Source organism: Marmota flaviventris, chromosome 1, assembly GCF_047511675.1.
Source record: "Marmota flaviventris isolate mMarFla1 chromosome 1, mMarFla1.hap1, whole genome shotgun sequence".
Taxonomy (NCBI): Eukaryota; Metazoa; Chordata; class Mammalia; order Rodentia; family Sciuridae; genus Marmota; species Marmota flaviventris.
Window position 1 is genome coordinate 208,716,836 of NC_092498.1, and position 9,886 is coordinate 208,726,721.

At 39.2% G+C, this 9,886-nt stretch overlaps 1 pseudogene; it reads left to right on the plus strand.

Moving 5' to 3' along the window:
- Window positions 1–8,114: 8,114 nt before the first annotated feature.
- Window positions 8,115–9,082, plus strand: LOC114107716 (olfactory receptor 7A17-like; annotated as a pseudogene).
- The last annotated feature ends 804 nt before the right edge of the window (window positions 9,083–9,886 follow it).

A 9,886-nucleotide genomic window follows, 5' to 3' on the forward strand; every position in this document is an offset into this window, starting at 1 on the left:
CCTACTGTTGATATTTGTGCGAAATAACACTTTGATGTATGGTGTCCTGTGCTTTTTTGGCCACTGAGCAGGATCCCAGGCTTCCACCTCCTAGGTCTGTACAAATCCCAAGTGATAAAAATCCAAAATTTCCTCAACAATTACCACCCATCTCCAGGAGGCCTGTTCATGCCTGGTGGAAGACTGGTGCCCTGGAGAAGGAGGATAGGGAACAAGCTCATTCTAACTCAGTTCATAATTGGAGGCAGATCTATTAGCCTCTCTGGTCTCCATTTATACAAATATAAAATAAGTCATGACACTATTGACCTCATACAATATGCATCTATAAAAAATAAATGAAACAATCCTTGTAAGATTCTAACTTCAGTCCATGCTGCAAGCATGTGCACACATACACACAAAAATACCTAAGTATATCACTAACAATTGCCTAATATTTTATAAATAAAGGCATGGATGACAATTTTTTTCCAAAGCAGACTGCGACACTATATTCTGCCTTTTCAAATGACAGTTTTTAACTTTAGTTCCAAGCATGAAATAACTAAGTGCTTTGTAAAAAGCATCATGAATTCAAGAGTTGTGGTAAATTTTCAAGACTTTATAACAAACACAGTTTTATCTCCTGAAGAAGAGACAATAGCAATTCTCTGGAGGTATTGGAGGCTGTGTCCCTTCAAGCCAGTGCTTGGTCAGTCCATGAATCTAGCAAAGTCAAGTAGCTTGGAGGAAATTGTAGGTAAAGATTGGGCAAAAATGCTAAGGAGTATAGATTTCTGGAAGGTGAAGGATTTTATGGAGAAAGAAAAACAAAGACCATATTCACCTAATTGCCTGGTCTCTTGGGAATATAGAATAAGCAAGAACATTTTACTTTCTGCTCTAACCAATGTCCCCCAGGAAAGTCAGGAGCTCAGGGGATGGAGTGACGACAGGACTGTATCTAATGAGCAGAGAGGGAGCTACAAGTACCTGCCCTGATGTTGTCCCTCAGAGTGTGCAATCACAGGCTGAGCAGACTTGGTGGCTTGTTCTGGAGTCCTAAGTCTGGCTCGGGGGCCAGGGCTTCCCTCTCCTGCTGTCTTGTCTGGGGACAGAGCTTCAGTCTCCACCATCAACTTCCCCAAGGACTTCCACAGGAGACCTTCTCAGAGACCCCATCCATGTGAGTCTGAGACCTGGTAGGTCCTGCAGGAAATGTTCAGCAAGAACAGAAGCTGACAATATCGACCCACCCAGCCCAGAGCTGAGCGAGCTGAGTGCTGACTCACTCATCTGCCACTGGTTAACATGTTAAAAAGAGAAGGGACTCTCAGATCTGCAATGCTCAGATCATTGCTGACGACTATATAATGGTAACAAAGTACAATTGGACAAGACTGGGAAAGTGTATCAAGTATTTTCCCTAAAATGAGAACATATCCTGGGAGCGTCCCCGTAGCAGGTTGGGCAAAATGAGTCTCAGGGGTGGCGGGTTGTGCAGTGAGGTGAGAGCATTTCTTTCTTTAATTTCAGCCTGGAGTGTATTCAAGCTACTTCCATATTCATTACAAAGGTGAAACTAGGGCTGCTTACAAATACTGCCTTCAGGGGACACACATCTCACAGCATCCTCTCTCGTGCTAGGTGGTCACATGAAATAAGTCTTACTTAATATGTTAGTGTAGAAAATTAAAGAGCTTTATTTTGCAATTTTTGTTGCAAAGGCTGAGTCTATCTTAGCTTGTTAGCCTTTTCTTTCTCTTTGTAATTGCAAGTACTTTGCTTTTATGAGGACTGGGTATTTTTTTTTAACTCTGAGAAGAATTGGAAGTTGTTTTCACTAAGATTGCTCTTTGCATTTAGTTCTTTTATATATGTATTTCTCTTTCGAGGGAGAACATGTGAGTTAATAAATTTCATGTGGCCAAACCTATGAGTTGGTCACATTGCTGACCCACCCCTCCATTATTTTTTATATTGAAGTTCTTCTTCATTATCGGAAGTAATTAAGTCCCTTTTATATAATTTTGCATCTCATTTCTTATCTGTTCTTCCTTATTAATCCCTTTTTGCTTTAGAGTTGGTTCTATTTTTATGAGTAGCAATCACCCCCTGCACTCTTGTGGAACATATTTCATTGCAATCAAGTAAAGATCACCTGTATCTTTCTCATATGCACATTTCATACACAGGAGTTTCATTACATCTACAGAGATCCTCTCTCTGCACAGTTGGAATAGACACCTGACCCCATGGGCTTCCTGCTGGGAATAGGTGGGAAGATGCAGATAGCACTCCTGGCCCACATTAGTGGTGGGAACTCATGAAGGCAGTGGTGGTGATGCTCTAACCATGGTTGTTACTCACTCCATCACTCCTGCTGTTATGTCCAGTGTCCTAAGCACATTTGGGTCCACTTAAGTTTTTACAGGATTAAAGTATAAATTTGTATACCACTTCTATCACCGCTCCTAAAAAAGTATCTTTTATTATTTATTTCTAGGTCTTTGTCAATCTTGAATTAGAGACTCATGATGATGGTTATTTTAGTTCTTTTGATGAAAATTTTATGCTAGATTTTAATTCATTTCATTTAATGAAGTTGATTTGCAACCATTTATTCACCTGATTATTCTTTTCTTACAGAAACTCTAAATTTATTAATTTTTTTCTATTAAACTGTCCACATTTGTGAAATCACAAAATGAAGAGAAAAGGTAGAATATCTTCTCAATTGGACCTTAGATTATAATGGCAAATGTAGACTACAAAGAAACAAATGCATGTGTGTTATAATGTCCTCAGGGATAAGTCCTCTGAGGAAAGACAGCAGAATACCAGGAGAGGGGCAGGATTTTATGGAGACAGTATTATAGATCGGGGCAATTCAGTTCCTGTATTCCAAATTGTAATAATCCTCTTACCATGCCATTGAAAGTATTTTGCTTCTATTTTGTTGAAATTTGTGCCTCTCTATGTTCATCTAGCACAATGGCCTGTTGCCGCAGTCTGGTTGGGCACAATTCATGAGCCACTTATCAAGCAGAAACGAACTTTATTTGTAGAACACACACACTGCACCACACGAGCTCTTCAGAAATTCCCTCAGAGCCCAACTGCCACCACCGGCTTCCCATAAGCCTCTTAACTCCCCCCCATTCCTCCTGCTCTTGAGGCCAATTGACTGAGTCGTGTGGGCAGAGCCAAAAGAGTCTCCCAATGAGCAGCTCCGTGGTCTGAAAGGGTGGGGAAACAGCCCAATGAGCATCACCACAGAGGAGCCAATCAGCTGGCAGTTGGAAGTTTGCTGGGGCTGCTGTAAGCAAATCATCAGCTGGCAGCTGGAAGTTTGCTGGGGCCCCTTTGGATGTGGCTCTCAACATCTCCCCCTCTCTGTTTTAACAACAAGCATGTGGCTTAGGGACCGTGCCTGCCTTAGATTTTCCAATACTACATATGGCCCTTACCCGTCATCTGATGAGCTGACCTCAAGGCGTCAGCCTCCTGTTTTAGGTTGGTACCATTGCAATTGGATCTTACCCGTCATTGAATACCAGTCAAGCATACAGCCACACCTGTGGATAGGCCTTTGTACCAGCGGGGTGGGGGGGGTGAGGTTCTTTGCCTCACCTCTGTTGGCTCCCAAATTTTAGCTGAATGACCATCACAAGTAGAAGGGAGGAGGATACACCAAGCCAATTGATGGCTCCCTTTGGAAAAATTGTACCACCGATGACACCATCAGCAAAAATACCCCAACACTACCACAAGTCGCTGCACCAACAGATAGTTCACAATGCATACAAGTGAGTTCACAATGCATGCAAGTGATATATAGTCCAGGCAAGTTCTGTAAGCAGTTCAGGATAGCTATTGCAGAAGCTGTAGATTGGTTTTATCTTTGTCTTCACCAGCACTGGGATGAAGATAGGAATTCCGGCAATAATGGCTAAAGAAAAAATTATGTAACATTCCAGAAGGCACTAAAAGAAAACAATTTTCTGAACAATTTACATTATCCTGAACAGAATTATTAAATATAATGAAAAGGAAAGGTGAAAGTAAACAAACAGATCTGTTAACCTGCTTTTTTGTTCACCTATTAAAACAATCCTCAACAGCTGTTTACCCAATTTAAATTAAACCGTTTAAATCATGTGAATATAAAAAAAAATATTTGGATCATTTTTTTCATGAGCGCTCCTCATATATGATATATGGATATACATACATACAAACATACAACACAAAACACAAGTGTACACACATAATATAATACATACAACACATAACATAATAGTAAAAGCCTCATAACTTTTTACAGGTGAAATCTCCATTGCAATGTTTAAAAACTCTATAGTCAAAAAATAGAACTGATCAGCAAAACATTAACCTAGGTCTGTATGAGCTCAAAAAACAAAATAGAACTTCATGATGTGGGAAAGGGCAATAATAAAATAGATATTGAAAAAAGCATCCTGGTTCTGTCGCAGATGTAAGGATAGCCAAACTGGAGTTCTGGATATCAGCTGTTATGGATTTGAGCCAAATCATCTTCTTTTTGGTCTGTAGAAATCGCTTTGGTTAATCTCTCTGGAATCCAAATTGGCTGCTGTTCTCCCTGTGGAAACACACAAACAGACCCCCAACTCCAGACAATCACTGGGTCAGGACCTTTCCATTGTTCTGTTAGAATATCCTTCCAAAGTACCTTGGGCTTATGTACATTTTTTGGACACATATACCTTTCCGCAGCACTAAGCCCTGATGAATCCAAATTTAAAAAGTTTAGAGTAAAAAGGGTTATTTTAAGTTTATCTTTGGGGAATATATACCCCTTCCCAATTCCTTCTTTTTGCTTTAATAAGTACATTTTAATAGTTTGATGAGCTCTTTCAACTATGCCTTGTCCCTGTGGATTGTATGGGATTCCTGTTATATGAGTAAAGCCAAATGATGAGCAAAATTGTTTAAAAGAGGTAGAAGTATAACCAGGGGCATTATCTGTTTTTAACTTTTTTGGAACACCCACAGTGGCAAAATTTTGTAAGCAATGAGCTATAACATCTTTAGTTTTTTCTCCGGCATGAAGGGAGCCCATCAAAAATCCAGAAGTAGTATCAACTGTAACATGCAAATATTTTAATTTTCCAAATTCTGGCAAGTGTGTGACGTCCATCTGCCAAATATGGTTAGGTATCAATCCTCTAGGATTGACTCCAAGATTAACTTGTGGTAAAAAGGTCACACAATTTTGACATTGTTTTATTATTTGTCTAGCTTGTTCCTTAGTTATTTTAAAATGCTTTTGTAAAGTATTAGCATTGACATGGAACCTTTTATGAAAATTTGTAGCTTCTTCCAATGTAGAGAAAATATGTATGTCATGTGTAGTTTTATCTGCTAAATCATTGCCCAAACTAATGGCTCCAGGCAATCCTGTATGTGCCCTGATATGTCCTATAAAGAATGGATCTTTTCTGTCCCAGATTAGACTTTGTATAGTGGAAAGCAAAGAGAAAACAGTAGAGGAAGGGGAAATCCTACCAGCATCTTCAAGGGATACTATAGCATTAACTATATACTGACACTAGGAAAATAAATTATATACAGAATCTTTAAACATCCCAAAAGCTTGTAATACTGCATTAAGCTCTACCTTTTGAGTTGATTATTGGGGTATTAAAAATGTAAAAGTTTGATCAGGTGTAACTATTGCTGCTGTACCATTATTTGACCCATCAGTGAATATATTTGGAGCATTCATGATAGGTGTTTTTCTTCTCATTTTTGGAAAAATTACAGGATGCAATGACCAAAAAGGCAATAAAGGATTAGATGGTAAGTGGTTATCAAATGAAACATTAGATTTGCACATGATTATTGCCCAAGTATTTAATTCATTAGTTAACTCATCAATTTGATCCTTAATATATGGAGTAATAATTTTATTGGGAGAAATTCCAAACACTCCCTTTGTTGCTTTTATTCCTTTGAGTATTAATTGTCCTACAGCCTCAGGATACCTAGTAAGAATAGTGTTAGGAGAATAAGATAAATGTATCCATAATAATGGACCTTCTTGCCAAAATACTCCTGTAGGAATATTTTTTTTGTTAGTAGTACAGTAAATAATAAAGGCAAACTTATATCTATTCTATCCAAATGCATGTTTTCCATATATGTTTCAATGATTTTTAATGCCTTTCTTGCTTCAGGCGATAACATTTGGAGTGAATTTGGATCTGATGGACCTTTTAGGATATCAAATAAAGGTCCCAACTCTCCTGTTGGTATGCCTAGATAAGGCGTTATCCAATTTATGTCTCCTAATAACTTTTGAAAGTCATTAAGTGATTTGACTTGATCTACTTGTATTTGAATTTTTGGTGGACGGACCATGGTTGAGGATAATAGAACTCCTAAATAATTAGTTGGAAAATTTAACTGTACTTTATCTATTGCTATCTCTAGATTATAATTTTTAATAAGTTTGTAAGTGTGGCATATCATTCTAGCAATGTATCTTTATCTTTGTGTGCTAATAATACATGATCCATATAGTGAAATATTTGTAGTTCAGTATTTTGACTTCTAAGTGGCTGGATTGCTGTGTTAACATAAATTTGGTACATAGTTGGGCTGTTAGCCATCATTTGAGGGAGTACTTTCCATTCATATCTCTGATCAGGGCCTTCATGATTCATTGCAGGGATAGTAAATGCAAAACCTTGACTATCCTCAGGATGAATTGGAATTGAAAAAAAAACAATCTTTAATATCTATAACTAAAACATACCAAGTTTTTGGCAAACCAGACAATTGAGGAATCCCTGATTGAGCAGGTCCCATAATAAACATCTCATTATTAATGGCTCTTAAATCTTGCAATAATCTCCACTTACCAGATTTCTTTTTGATGAAAAAAAATGGGAGTATTATGGGGAGATACAGAAGGTTGTATGTGTCCCTCTGCTAATTGTTGTTTGACCAGGTCATGGGCTACTTGTATCTTTTCTTTAGTCAGGGGCCACTGAGGAACCCATACTGGTCTTTCTGATTTCCAAGTAATTTTTATTGTCTCAGTGACCCCTCCTGAAAACCCAATCCATGTCTGTCTGTTCCTTGATCTATTTGTATTGGTGCTGCTATACCTTGTTCTTGTTCTCCTAATCTTTTTCCTTTCCTAAAACCTTGTCTAGCCATAATAGTGGATGCATTTGATGTTATTTCTTAATGTTATCCTTCCCCTGTGGCTTCCTTTGAAACAAGAATGTGCACAGAAAGCACTGTCCTCAGGACCCTGCACCGCTCACCCCTCCTGCCAGGCCCAGGTCTCTGCAGACCACCTCAGGGCGCCCTCCTCTCTTGCAGGCCTTGGCTCAAGTGTCACCTTTGACCCCACAAAGAACAGCCCCTCTATCTCCTTCCCTTTTTATCTGTCCTAGTTGGATTCAAATTGACTATACCATGTGACATTATGAGGACATATTATGAAGATGTTTCTTCTTAATTTTAATGATTACATAACATTTACACATATGCATGTTGTGCCTTGTGATGTGCTTATCTAGGTACACTCTGATGTTTAAATCTAGCTCCTCAACAGGTATCATCACTTTATGGAGAAAACATTAGAAACCCTCTTCTAGAGATGCCTTTTTTTAAAAAGAAATTATAGTTGTTGTTGGACACAATACCTTTATTTATTTATTTTTATGTGGTCCTGAGGATCGAACCCAGGGCCTTATACGTGCTTGGTGAGCACTCTAACATTGAGCCACAACCCCAGCCCCAAGAGCTGCTGTTTTTAATAATTGTCTACATAAATTTGTTCTCCATAATGAAAACTTAGGGTCTTTTATTTTTTAGCACCCTGTGCCCATTGCAGAGCCAGTGCCAGGAACAGGATCACAACTCAAGGCCCCTTCCTCAAGGATATGGAAGAATTATTCATTGGTAGAATACAAACCATGCTGAGGAAAAGGTAGAGAAGGAATGAAACTTCTAAATAGGAATAAATCAGCTTATTAGGGAACAAATCTGCTAAGTAGGAATGGCACTGGGGTCACCCTTAAAGGGATTAGTTTCAAAAACTACTCATGTTCAATTTTTTCTCTTCACAGCACATGGAATCAAAGAATTTCACACAAATTTCTGAATTTCTTCTTCTGGGATTTTCAGAGGACCCAGAACTGCAGCCCCTTATCTTTGGGCTTTTCCTGTCCACGTACTTGGCCAATGTGCTGGGGAACCTGCTCATTATCCTGGCCACCATCTCAGACTCTCACCTGCACACACCCATATACTTCTTCCTCTCCAACCTGTCTTTGTGGACATCTGCTTCACCTCCACCACTGTCCCCAAGACGCTGGTGAACATCCAGACACAGAGCAAGGCCACAACCTATGCAGGTTGCATCATGCAGATTCACTTTTTTACATTGTTTATAGGGTTGGAGAACTTCCTCCTGGCTGTGATGGCCTATGACCGGTATGTGGCCATCTGTCACCCCCTGCAATACATGGTCATCATGAACCCTAGGCTCTGTGGACTTCTGCTTTTGGTTTCCTGGATCACACGTGCTCTCAATTCCTTGTTACAAAGTTTAATGATATTGCGACTGTCCTTCTGCACAGAAGTGGAAATACCACACTTTTTTTGTGAACCTAATCAGTTGGTTTATCTTGCCTGTTCTGACACTTTCTTGAATAATATGGTGCTCTATCTTGTGGCAGGGCTGCTGGGAGATGGCCCCCTCACTGGCATCCTGTACTCCTACTCCAAGATCATTTCCTCCATCCGTGTAATCTCATCAGCTCAAGGCAAGTACAAAGCCTTCTCCACCTGTGCGTCTCACTTTTCCGTGGTCTCCTTATTCTATTGCATACTCCTGGGAGTGTACCTTAGTTCTTGTATTGCACAAAATGCACACTCCAGTGCCACAGCCTCAGTGATGTGTACTGTGGTCACCCCCATGCTGAACCCCTTCATCTACAGTCTGAGGAATCAAGACATCAAGAGTGCTCTGAGAAGACTCTTTGGGGAAGAAATTATTCAAAAACCCATTTGGTGGATCTTTAAAAATTGCTTTTGATCACAGGGCTCAAAGCCTCATATTGAAAAATTAGAAATGTTTTTGTAAGAATTTTGAAATATGACTTGTTCCTTCTATCCATTTCCTGGAGTTTTTCTTTCTTCGATTTCAACTTCTCTATGAGAGTCATAAAACACAGTTGCTAAACTTCTACTTCCTCTGAGATCCGAGCAGTCTTCCTCTTTATCATCTACATATTTCCTCAAAGTGATTTTCAATCCTGAATTAGAGCTTTGGAAATTCACACTTATCTCATGGGACAACATACACTTCTGAAAATCATTTTTTTTTTTGTCAAATGATGGATCATACCAAGTGACTTTTCTTTTGTTGATACCAAAACACACTAATCTGCTGTCCCCCATGTATAAAAAATGCATTTGACAGTTAAGACGGCCTGTGTAATAATCCTATACTGGAGGGAATCCCAGCATGGCTTTGCCCTTGTGGGTCCCTCATGCCTCCGCACATCCCCATCTCAGCTGCTCTTCCTGATGAGGTCGATTCCAACAGACCAGTGAGCTTCATGGCTGAGCTTTGGCTTTGCTTCTCACCATTGGGATTCTTTTCTCTTGCCCAGCATGGTGTCCACAGTCTCTGCCATAATCACTGGCAAACTTATTTTCAAATACATGTTTCCACTTGAAGTCTAAATGGAAAGAAAAAATTGAAATGAAAATATGATTACTTTGGCCTCAAATTAAGAGAGGACTTTAAATATGAGATAAACTTCTACATTACACATTGCATTACTTTGTAAATATGTCTTTTCATACTGCAAAGTAATTGCATTACTTTGTAAAT